A 12989-nucleotide genomic window follows, 5' to 3' on the forward strand; every position below is an offset into this window, starting at 1 on the left:
GCACAAAGCAAAACAAAAGAATAAGAAGACACAAGATAGTACCTGTAGATCACACACACACACGCCTCGCGTTTCTTTAACTGAGGGGGCAGTTAACAGGAAATGATTAGATAAACTGTGCTAAATCAAGTCACTTTCACTGATTGGCCCCGTGCTGAATATTTCCTCGTAAAAGGTGAAGTCCGCGCTCGTTTCGCGCGACGAGCGTGACTCACGCACGCGGTTTTGCGAGTCACCTGTCACAATCAAACAGGTACCACGTGGAATATTATTGTTCAATTTGCAGATGTCTCTGTGCATTACAAAGAATACCAGCGTGGTCTCTCGATAGAAATTGATATCCTCGGGGAACAAGTGGTGTTTTTGTCAAATTTTCGTTTAATCATTAAAGAAACTAATTTGTAAATTATCAGCAACCCTTTGGTGGATTGGTCGACCGCTCGCTTGACCTCGTTCTGATGTCAAGATGACGGCGCGGGATTAAGGCGAATATAAATGGTAAGAGTGACTTCTCGCTAAATTGTCACGCCAACTTCCTGCCCAGGGCCCTTTCTTTTCATCTTGACAACGAGGTAGATTTTGGCCATCATTGGGCAACTTGCATGGCCACTGTGGGCACGAAAAACCGCGAACACATCAGTCTTTCCTAGGAAATGGGGTTATTTCTCCAACCCCAAGCCCAGTATTCTGACACCTCGATCAGTGATTGACGGGAAACCTCTTACCGAGAGGCTGAAGGGCTTTGGGTTTGAGATTGGAATTTCTCCCTCAACTGGGAGCAAGTGTTACTAAAGGAGTATTTACGTGATCCGTGATCAGCCCTTTTTTCCCCGTGAAATATGAAATGGCTATTTTTTCCTCGTGAATCGTGATTTTCATAGTAGCCGTAGACGGTGATTTTCCAAATATTATTAATTTTCGTGAATTGTGAAAGGGCCGTTTTATTTTCTTCGAAACGTGATCTATATAGGACCCCTTTACCACCCTCTTTCTGAGCCAAACCTTACCAACAATATAACTTTAAGTGATATTTTATTCTTAGAAAGAGTTAACGCTGCAGTAATCAAGTGAACGTTCCTTTTCCTTACTGGGAATTATCGTTAAACAACTAAGTTCCTTTGAAGTAGAGATTCTTTCGGCTTACTTATTATTATATTTCTTTCACGTTACAGGAAAAAACTCTTAGCGCTGAACAGTCTTATAGAGTTACCAGTTAACCTATTTAAGTATCAACGTTAATTATATTTACACAAAGGCAAAAAAACTGAAAATTGAAAATTGTAATCCACATTATATCGAAACGAGAACTTGCAAAAGATGCTACCTAGTAACGAAGTCTGAAATGAAATCCTTATTATTTCGACCCTAGAATTTTGCATAAGTTCCTAACTAGTAAGGAAATCTAAGAAATAGAAAAACTGTTCAATTTCTGCGTCACTTTTACTCAAAAAATTCGTGCGCGTGCACAGTCTTCTTGTGAACACGGAGAGAGCTAGGTTGTGTAAACGTCTTGTTGCACAAGTCACACACAAAAGGCCTTTCTCCTGTATGAGTTCTGATGTGAGACTTCAGAGCTCCGCGGTCAGCGAATGCCGCGGGGCATGCTGGGCATGGATAGGGCTTCTCCCCAGTGTGACACCTCACGTGACGCTTCAAGCCGCTGGAGTGCGTGAACTTTTTGAAGCAGTGGCTACAGGAGTATGGCCGCTGACCGGTATGAATGCGCACGTGAACGTGCAGGCTGCTGTAAGAGCTAAAGTTCTTTTGACAGTGTTTGCACTGGTATTTCTTTTTCTTTGTCTTTGGGAGACGTTCGTCGGTTGAGTCTAGCAGCGTTTCTTTCTTGACCGTTGCTAACGTTACAGTATTCTTACTGCGGTCAGTCTCTTCAACTTGATCACCCTCGGTAGTCTGAAAAGAACTGTTCTGTTCTTGTAGTTTGATTCACACTTGGAGGACTGATCGGCTCTCGAGTCCGATCTACGCTCGAAGAATCTTCGGAGCCCGAGGACTTTTTCGACGCCACATCGCTATGCGTTCCTACTTCAGTCTCATTACGCTTCGGAGAACTTTGCTCATAGAACCCCACACTACTGCCTTTCTTAAAACTGCACAAAATCCTCGCTGTATTTTGCTCTTCTAAGTCTCTCTGAGGGGAACATTCTGATTCATTCATCGGCTCGGTCTTTACCTTCGTTTCGGTCTCGCTAAACGGAGACGTCGTTGCCGCAACCTCCTCGCTTGGTTCCATATGCTCGGGACTCTCGACGTTCAGCTCCTCGTCAGTTGTCCATCCATTCTGATCCTTGTGCGTCTTCATGTGAGAGCGCAAGTACCTGGTCTGTATAAACCCCTTGCCACACACTCCACACTTGTGCGGCCGGTCCTCGGTGTGGGTCATCTTGTGGTAGTAGTACGAGCTGTAATACGGAAAGCATCGGCCACACAGCTCACACTTGTGCGGTTTAAATCCCGTATGGCTGCGAGTGTGAATTTCCAACTTGCGATGATGATCGAAGGTCTTGTGACACAGCGAGCAGCAGTAGCGCCCATTTTTGTCGACGACGGCGTGTGAAGAGATGTGATGCTCGAGTTTCTTGCCGCTGCTAAACGACTGACCGCAAACGAAGCAAAAATTTGCACCATCTTCGTCCTCATTTTTTGCGCTACTGGGCTTGGCACTGGTGAGGGAATGCTCACGTTTCGCGTCGTTGTCTGACTTGTCTTGCTGAGCGGGACGTTCGTGATTTGCCTCCTCAACCCTTTGTTTTAACTCCTCCGGGATGGGGAGTCGAAGCTCCCCTCGTGTGTCGGCTATTTTGACATCGTCCTGTCGGGTTGATTTCTCTCGTTACTGCAATGTCCCGATCGAGGACATTAATGTTCAGCTCGCGCCGAATCACGGTTTCTCCTTCGTGCGTAAGCGGTACGCTGTTCCGGGCGGTTAATTTCAAGCGTTTTCTTTGCATGGCCAACAGTTCGTCCCCGCCTTCGTGGGACATCAAGTGCTCTAGAAACTCAGAGCGACTGGAGAAGTTCTTTTCGCAACGTAGACACTGAAGCTCTTGGGCCGAGCCGTGGTAGCAGTCCAAATGAATCTTGAGAAGTTTCTTGTGACCGAAGTAAATGCCACAGAGATGGCAGAAGAAGTCCCGCGGGTGCCTTCGCCTAGGCTGGTACGCTTCCCTGAGCTGACGGGATCGCCCTGGGGATGTATCCGGAAGGGGATCCATGTTCTCAAGTCTCTGAGGACTTTTCTGGAGAAGATTTTTAACTACTGACGTTCCTGCCATTTGGGGCACATCATGTGGTCTTCTTATCAAAGCCCCAAGTTCAGGGGCACTTGCCCTTCTCTTTAAGGACAAAGACTGAAGCAGCGCTTCTTTGGTAATGTTGTTAATACTCTCGCGGGCAGCAATCTCCCGATGATCTGGAGGAGTGTCTTGCACTGGGCTTGGAGAAACTACTTTTTCAAACGACTCTTTCCATTTGGAGGTCAGCGAAGGGAACGGCAGTCGGCGATACCTGAGGGCTGAATTTGCTGACGATGTGCGGGAGAGGGGCTGATGACCGTTCCTTAACGCAACGCCTGAATGTCGAGCGAAATTTTGAGGCATTCTTGGATGTACTACAGGGATGAGCGGCGGGGGTCCGCCCAAAGGCGGGCCATCCCTCTTCGCTCTGCTCAACCCCAGAAACATGTTCTTAGCAAGGTCATTCGATCTGTCAGTTCTTTCATAGGCCGAGAAAGCGGAAAAACGACGCTTGAGAGAATCCACGCTAGGCATCCTTTTAAGTGGCTCATGGTTTACTTTTGTAGCTGGTGTGAACGACTTTTCTAACTCGTCAGGCACGGGTCTCTGGCCGCCGAAATTCCCGTCGCGTTCAAACGTTTCTTGACGCTTCGGTAGGAAAATCCTCGTCTTTGCCTCTGGACCGACCAGATAGTTGGTTTTCGCCTCATTATACCAATCGTCAGGTTCTTGCGGAGGGGGACTGGTTTCCTTTTTACGATGGCGGAACGCACCAAACGTGGGAAACCTTTGTTCAACGTATAGCCGTAAATCATCAATACGACTCTTCTCTGGGTCGGCATGTTCCACAGTAGGGGCGTCACTGGGTTTCTTGGCTTGATATTTATCCTCCAAAGCATCACTGTTTCGTGGAAAGTCGGTTTCGGGTAACCTTTGCTTTTCCGAGTGACTTGGACTATGGTTTTCAACCGCTGTCGTGGCACTCGGGGCACTCGGAACCCGTCGGAGACCATTCGGTTTTGTTCGTGTTTCCTTGGAATTCGTCAGTGTGGTTTCGTGCGATGTGACGTGACTGACGAACTCTGCGCGGTTGTCGAAAGATTTTCCACAGTAGTAGCACTGTAAGACGTCCATAGAGCTGTGATACGAGTTCATATGAATCTTAAATAGATTCTTGTGTTCAAAATAAAGCCCACACTCAGTGCAGTGCGGTTTCTTGTGGCGAGTTTCCATATGAACCCTAAGCTCTCGCGAGTCTGGGAATCGTTCGGTACACAGAGCGCACGGCACGGTCGAATCACGCGCGTCATCTTTATTTGGCGGGCTTGCTCGATGTGCTGTGGGGAACATTCGTTCATCGGGCAACGTACCATCGGTTTGGTGATTGTCGAATCCATGGTTAACTTCATCTGGGAAACTATCTCTCCTTCTTGCCTCCATTTTAATAAGCAAGTTCGATTTTAACTTCTCGATAGCTTGATTGTCTGGGCTCAGTCCATGTGTCATCTTTTCTTCATCGCCCTTTTGGTGTGAGATCAAGTGATGCAGGTACTCCATTTTCGACAGGAACTCCTCCTGGCAGCGATTACAGCGCAATGTGACGCGCTTTGTGGCGCGCGCCTTGTGACTGGCTGATTCCGAGTCACCGCTCTCATCCCCTGACAGCGTAGAAGAATACGATCCCGCGGGCGATTGCGGGCTTCCCTCCAGACTGCCATCTAGGTCGGGTAAATGAGGAGGAAGAACCAGACACGATGTAGCTGATTCTATAGGGGCCTCCTCAGAGTCTTCCGCTTTGCGTTTCAAATTCACACACGGGATCGTCATGGGCGGTGACATGCTGCTTCTAGTGACGATAACAGAAGATCGTCGCATTTGAGGTTCCGCCTCGTGGTATTCAAGAGGAGGAGTTGGCAGACGACCGTCCATCCCTCTTACACCTGCTCCGTTGCTGCCATTTTCAGATTTAGGTGAAACTGAGCGTTCTGTATCATCCTTTGGCTGAGGAGGAGGTCGAATACTGCTGATAGTCGCGCTCTGACTCTTGCCGTATCACGGGGCTGTCTGTCTCTCTAACCCTATGATTACTTTCTTCTTCATTCTCCATGCCCCCTACCTCGCCTACAGGGCTACCGTCTTCTCTCGAATCGCTACTACCGTGCGACATTGTCTCGTCATCGTAATCCTGGCTACAGCAGCCATGTTCCCATTCACCGGTTTCCAAACCATTGGTCTGCTCATGGCTTTGTTCGACTTGCTGTATTTCCACGTGGTTGTTAGTATCAGTATGCTCTCCCTCTCCAGCGGCGTTTTCCAACTCTATCTCCACATTCCCAGTCTTCACGTTGCCATCGGTCTGCTGACGAGGCGCGGCCGCACCCTGCTTTGCCCCTTTGCTCCCAACTTTATGATAATGTTCCATATGCAAGCGTAGAAGCTTGTCGTGGTCAAACTTAAGCCCGCAAGCAACGCAAACCGGTTCTGAGTGGTGGGACTTGATGTGAAGTTTCAGGACGTTCGGGTGTTCGAATATATCTTTACACCGCGGACAGCGCACTTTCACGTTGTGATGAACTCGCATGTGGATGTGGAGAAGATTCGCGTGCTCGAACTCCTCGTGGCACGTGCCACACTTGAGCACGTGTCGAGCGGCATTCTCGTGTTGTTTGACTTCGTGGATCTTGAGCGCACGCGACGAGGCGAAGCTCTTGCTGCAGTGAGAGCACATCCACATTCTGAGGAAAGAAAATCACAGGAGAGTGTGAGTGGAAGGAAATTAAAAAAGCGTTTTAAATTTAAACAGTTTCCTCTCATCGGGAAACGGCTTAGCTTCCTTTATGGCTTGCGGCCAATCAGGTTAAGACAAGGAAACGAGGCGCGAAGCTACAAAAGGTGGGAATCGATCCAAAATAGTTCTTCCCAGGAAGTGGATGCAAACCCAAAATGTTGAGAACATAATGTGTAAACTATGTAAATTAAAATTGTGCATTAACAAAATTTTCGAAAAAAAGTGCAGTATTATAAGACCCGGCAGTTGTTCACTGTGAACAGACAGATTTTGCCCAATCCACGTCATATAGGCAATTCTCTCTACTTAATAAGCAAGCTACACATTTGTGGAACTGATCATTTTTAAAGAAATGTTAACTGCACTGCATAATCTTATATTCAGTTGAACAGCTTTTAAAGTTCCCACCCCTCTGTCAGGCTTGTAAAACACAGCAGCACACAACTTGAAATAAATATCTAATTAGCAAGGATTTTTCATTCCCAACCAAAGAGCAAATTCTAGTCATACAAGCTGACCACTCGGTTTTATTCTTTTGGTCATTGAAAGCCAATTTCTTCTAAGAAAGTTGAAGGAGCCTAGTCAGCCATGCCTTTGTTTTTTGTTGACATATGAAATTTTCGTTATTGTATTTCACACAGAGGGTGTCTAAATGAAAAAGATTGCTGTGAAACTGCTTACAGACTTTTAGTAACACAACCTGCAGCAAAGCAATAATATTTCGCTTCACCATATAATTTTCATAATTTTGAGGGCATTGAAAATGGCAGATTTCACGGATTTCAAGGTGAGGCTGACTAGGGTCCTTTAAATGTTCTTCGAAGAAAATACTGTTCCTATTCTGGATATGTTATGTTAAAGGGAAAAATGGAGCTAACTCAAACAGTTGCTCAAGAGAAAAAATTATCGGCACAGCTATTTTCAGCAATCAGGTTGTGAAAAAATTAATGAGGTTACTATAAAAGTATCAAGTGCTCAATAGTTTGATAAAACTCACCTGCAGCATTCAGTGAAATTATGCATCTTCACATCATTGTAGTTTTCTTTTTCCTTCTTTTTTGTAAAAGCTTCTGTATTATTGGTCATGGTTAAATGTTTGGTACTCTGTTCTGTACCATTAGAAGTCATAATGTCATTCGCAGTTTTCCCTGTACTTTCCCTCATAAACTTATAGTTCCTCTCAGTTGAAAAATTGATGAAAGTTCCTTGGTTGCAATTTTCCTTTTGAATGCACCAATCTCACCAGCTTTAGATTGCTATATGGTTACACCTTGATCTGCAATATTAAACAAAACACTATTATTAATATATCAATATTCCAGTTGAATCCTGTTCACCCTGATGACTTAAAAGGTACATTTATCATTGACAATCTGAAGCTCAGAAATTCCATAGAGAGCTTTACAAAGGTATTATTTACAGGTATACAAAGCTAGGAGCATCAGCTAGAGTTACAAGCCAACTGTATGAACATGTTAACTGATGCAAATCAAGAGTTCATTTCAAAATAGAATTGCTCAAGTGGGGTTGTAATATTGTTCAAGTGTGATTTATAACATCACCATCACACATAACATCGCGTCACATCACATCGCATTAAAGTTTGTTCGTACTAGAAACAAATGTGTAACATACAGACATACATATCACTGGCATCTCAAATCCAGAAATGCAATGCTGTGAGTATCAAATTAGGCAACCGTAAACACATTGAGTGTCCAAACATGTTAGCCGATCTAGAGTTCAGGTTAAAATAGAATTGTCAACATTACAATATTGTAACTATATTTTACAATACAATGTCATATATATTTAGTTCTACTTACAAATTATAAAGTTATAAAATATCATGTAGCAATTTGAAATTTAAAGGAAAAGATCATAAACATATCACTGACAACACAGCTTTCAGTTAGCTAAAATACCAGATAATAAAATAGTTGAATCGAAGATAAAAACATCACATATTACTACCAGCTGGTATGCATGCAATTCTTATTGATTTCATGTTACATATGACAGTTATAAATTAAGTGATATTAAAAGCCGTGGGGTAATGTTATATGAAGTGAACCCAAGATCTGCCATAAAGTTCCCAATATAGTTTGCTAATTAATGTGATGTTTCGTCATCATTATGTACATTTCTTCTACATCACCAAGCTCCTCTGTTGTATGTGATATGACTGATGCTTAAAATTGAACAATTATTTAGAGTCAACACCTTGGCTTGGGCCATTCAGTTGTTAATAAGAATAAAATGTGCATGCAGTTCAAGAAAATATCCATACCCTCCCATGGAAGGTCATTGAAAATTCTGAGGGAGTGGAGGGGGGTCTCAAAAGCCAAACTTTTAAAAAGAAAGTATAAAGCTTAATTGGAAATCTGGGTGGGGGGGGGGGGAAGGGGGTGAGGGATTTAAACCAAAAAACCTTCCATGTGAGCTAGGGGTATGGAAATTGTTTTCTTTGGAACAACACAATGTGACTTCCAATCATGTCATAAGCTTTTAGGAAAAACATTTGTACTATATATAATACTGACTCTCTTTGCATTTTAATGTACCATTTAATCATGCATCACTCAATCAATTTTTTTGCGATTGGTGATCACAACATTGCTTTTGCCATTTATCCTTTTTTGAACAAATGTTACAAGTATCATTCGCATACTTGTAATACTACCGGTACATGTACACCAGATGGTAACATTGAATCCCAATAACTGGAACAAAAAAAGGTTCAAATTATGAGGAACATTTAATCTTAAGAAAATGACCTGAAGGGAAATTAAAAAAAAAGGTTTGAGTTAGCGGGAGGTTCAGGATCAGGATTCAACTGTATGCTAGATCACTATTGTCAGCACATTGCGCTCCCAAAGAACTCAATGTATGCTATAGTTTTAAGTTGACCAATCACATGTGTGGAATGAAACCTTCACTGATTAATTCTTAATATCTTCTTCTTTAATAGTATGTATATTTCAATGTGGACTAATAATAGAATCACTCATGTATTTTTACTTTTCTGAAGGAATAATATTATTAAAAATATTGTCTACGAAAAACAGTGGTCTTTTTACCCCCTGCATTTCTTTGCATTTACAGAATTTAAAAAATATCAAAAAGAAATGATTATAGTTAATGAATATCCCTTTAAAAAGTGACACTTTGGGGGGCTGTGTGTACATTTTAAAGATGAATTTCATGACAATGGCAAGTTGTTTTGAGGGATCAAATATATGTATAAGCATTATATCCCATTACTTATATTATTCAAGTAACTAAATTTGAAGTAACTTTTGAATGTCAGAATGACTTCCTCAATTCTTGTGTATAACTTAAGATTTTAATACTCTAATGCCTTGCACGTGGTAGCTTTTGGCTAGTAAAGCAGAATACGATTTTCAACTTAAGTCTGTAAGGTTTCTGAAAGAAATATATGTTGATTCGTTATTACATGGGGTAGAGAAGTCTTTGATAAAAGAGGATAGAAAGTATTCACTAATAAAATCTGCTGGAAATTTATTATTCTCCGAGATATAGGTAGGAAATAACTCAACAAAGAAAACCTTTTCAATTTGAGAATTACAGCTTAGTACCACATAATTTTTAATCTATCATTAAAACACAATGTTTATACTCAGTAAACAAGAAACACTTGCCTAAATTTTGTTACTCCAAAGGTGCCCAAACTTAACAATTAACCAGATCCCAGAAATTTACTTGATTCTTTACATGCATTCACACAAATATTAATCATTATTTTCAACTGTGACCTAATCTTTGCTTGTAACAGTAATTTCGGAGGAGCGGGGGGGGGGGGGGTGTTTTTTTTGGGGGGGGAATGTTTTTTTTTTTTGGGGGAGCCCCCGGGGGGGGTTTTTTTTTTTTTTTTTTTTTTTTCTATATATGTGATATTCTAATATGCAAATTGTGCAAATTTGAAATAAGTTATAAACAACTTTAACTAAAGAAAACCAAAGTAACAAGAGAGTGGTTATTACGCAAAATACTCAATTTACGACGCAATAAAAGCGAAATTACGAAACCTTCAACGCCTTCTGAAAGAAAACTGCAATATGTATTCATCATGAACAACTTCGAGTCAAATTCTGATCACAAACTAATGTATGTTAAATGCTTACACTGTCTGCAGTTGACAAAATCACTAAAGCATACACTAAGCTTACGCGATCATAAAAGATCGAATTTTGATAAATCCACAGGCTTTACGGATTTTCCATTGAACTATAAATATACTACAGTTATTGGATTTCAATTAGAGCAATTACTCTCTTCATTCTAACACGTTTCGCAAAAATCTAGGCTCTATACGTACGAGCAACAAAGCACCCTCGCGTGCCAGTTCGGAATATCAAAGGTCGAGCCTACTTCATGACTAATTCTTCAATATATTTTAAAGCTGAGCTGGCTGATGTTTTACATTTTAATGGTCACGCTAGCGATAAGGCTTATTAGCTTTCGGTGGAATTAGAAGCCCGTAAAACAGTCCCGACGCCTTTTCAGACACTTTGCTTGCGTCAAATTTTTGTAACGACAAACGATCGAGGAAAACTTCTTTGAACATAGGGACGCGAACCAGATCAGACACATTGCTTCAAGTAATTAGCTGTGTAAGTATTTTCGTTCACAAAGAAGAACGAAAATCTTTATAAAGCAAGTTCAACAACGAATCAAAGAAGCAAATTTTGCATTTCTTTTTTAAAGGTAAAATATCGAGTAAGCAATTTATCGGAGGTCACAGATTCAACGAGGGAAATGACATCACCGATCCGTGTACTCGTACACATATAAAACGGCGCGCTGAATCGCTGAATACGACGACGTTAACAGTAAACTTACCTTGAAGAAAAAGTTCCTTTTGAGCCATAATTCCCATAGAAAGTAAACACTTTTACGGCCGTTAATAATTTGTACGTTGATTAAAACAGACGGAGCGACGAATACAGTTCGCCATCAAAAACCTATTGAATTACGAAAACTGTGACTTCATCAAATGTAAATGAGGCAATGATGACGTGTTTCGAGTGGAATCTAGGCGTAAAACTTATTTTGGTGGTTGCATAAATTACTCACGTGACGGAAGTGAAATGTGTTTTTGACAAAATGCTGTACAAAGCCAATAATTAACAGTTTGGGAAGTTCCTTGTCACTTTAAGTGGCCACGAGCAGTCATTTTCCTCAACATATCCGCTTATTAAATAAATTAACATAATAAAATAGCAGTTTCTTTCGCTTTAAATATGCAAACCGGAAGTAAAATTTCAGGTATCGCGTCTTTCCAGATCGATCGAGAGAGCGAAAACGTGAATTGAATAAATATATACGTACACTTACTTGTAAATAATAAATTTTGAAGAGTGGAAAATTTAATACTTACCCTCTTGCACGTACAGTCTACTTAAAAAGCTTGTCACAAAACAAGTCAGCCTTGCACGTACAGCAGATTATGAAGCAAAATAAGGTATTTCGAATTCGATCCGCGCTTGTCAAGCTATAAATAGTAACCGTTTGCATTAGACAAAATTCTCTTCCCTTTTCGCTGATTGTCGAGCCTCTTATTTCGTGAGAACAGAAATTCAACTGTACTGTTTTACTAAAGCCAATTGCTAAGATCTTAACTATTAAGTGAGGCAACCTTTTAAACTTCCTATCCGTTGCGAAATCTTTGCCCATTTATCAACCGTAAACAAATGTGTTGTCTTCGAAAACATACAGAAATTTCTAGCAAACCGGAAATGGACATAAACAATGACAAGTACAATTTTGAAATCGACGCTAATAAGCTAAAAGCTGGATTCATTAAATCGAAACCATTGTAAACAACGAGAAACATTTTCCATTCTTAACAAAGCACGGATTTAATTATAGCTTTTAAAACTAACCTTTAGGCAGTGTTTTGTAATATCAGCTTATAGACGGGTGTGGAAACGTGGGTGTATATCGCAACGAAAATAATTTAGGATTAGCAATAATGTTATAATAAAAAAAGAAACTTTCGTTCTAGACATGTGGATATTTAAAAATAGCAACACAACTGCAGTATTCTAAAGGTGAAATAGATTTTTTTTTAATTTCATTTTTGTCTCCACAAGTATTCTAGAAGTCCCCTCTGGGCCATGGGTGGGGGATACCCAATGGGTAAACAGTTGCAGGGGGCAGGGGGTAAATGACTGATCACAAAGACGTTACCTCTTGTAACACAGCTTTATAATTCATAACAAAAACGTAAATAATAAAGAATAAATACCAGTGAAAGTAAGACCCATAAAAGTACAACCCCCGCCCCCGTAATCTTGCAGCCCTCGTCTGCTAGCCATATCATGGTACTCACGTGAAAACCGTTAGGTATTTCGAAGGCTAGGTCCATCAAAGTAAAAATAGAAAATGAGATTTAAAAATAGAAACATAAGGCTTGGCCTTGGCCTCGTAGGAAAACTACAAATTTTAAAAGGAACAAAACGTCAAGTATGTATTGTCTGCATGGCAGAAGCAGAATATTGGGAGGAAGTAATAACGTTTTAATTTTAAAAACAGATTACAAAATCTCCACTTCCTTCCCGTTTCTCTTGCCACACGGGAGGGGGGCACACAACAGTGAAACTGTACCCATAGAAGTGCACACTTCCTTGTTATCTTGTAGCATTCTTCTTGTACGCAGCCAGAAACTAAAGGAGGAAGAACATTTACCGTGAGTGACTGCCTGTCAAGCCTGGAACAGTTTACCGCTATCTAGGCGAAATCAAAGGCTCTTCGAGCAACCTCATGGTAATTCGATGAAGTGGCGTCCTTCGCTTTGTTTTTCAAATAAGCGTTCAAGAATGTAACGGTCTCACTTCATTTGCCTTTAAATGCTTTTTTTTTTCATGTGAGTTGCGTCAATGGGTCACTGATGCTTTGTGCTCTCCGGCTTCGAAGCGCAAATT

At 41.3% G+C, this 12989-nt stretch overlaps 1 protein-coding gene and 1 pseudogene across 2 annotated transcripts in view; one reads left to right on the top strand and one right to left on the bottom strand.

Annotated features, from left to right (window-relative positions):
- Positions 1–12989, top strand: part of LOC144643301 (uncharacterized) — a 203599-nt gene that overhangs the window by 133842 nt on the left and 56768 nt on the right. The gene's annotated exons all lie outside the window — the stretch shown is intronic.
- On the bottom strand, positions 1016–11075 carry LOC144643289 (uncharacterized; annotated as a pseudogene). Its single transcript, XR_013568890.1, has 3 exons — positions 10906–11075; positions 7040–7318; positions 1016–5989 (listed from the first exon to the last, which is right to left on the bottom strand). The product of XR_013568890.1 is annotated as an uncharacterized LOC144643289 (transcript).

This window comes from Oculina patagonica, chromosome 2, assembly GCF_052425735.1.
Source record: "Oculina patagonica isolate OP01 chromosome 2, crgOcupat, whole genome shotgun sequence".
Classification (NCBI taxonomy): domain Eukaryota; kingdom Metazoa; phylum Cnidaria; class Anthozoa; order Scleractinia; family Oculinidae; genus Oculina; species Oculina patagonica.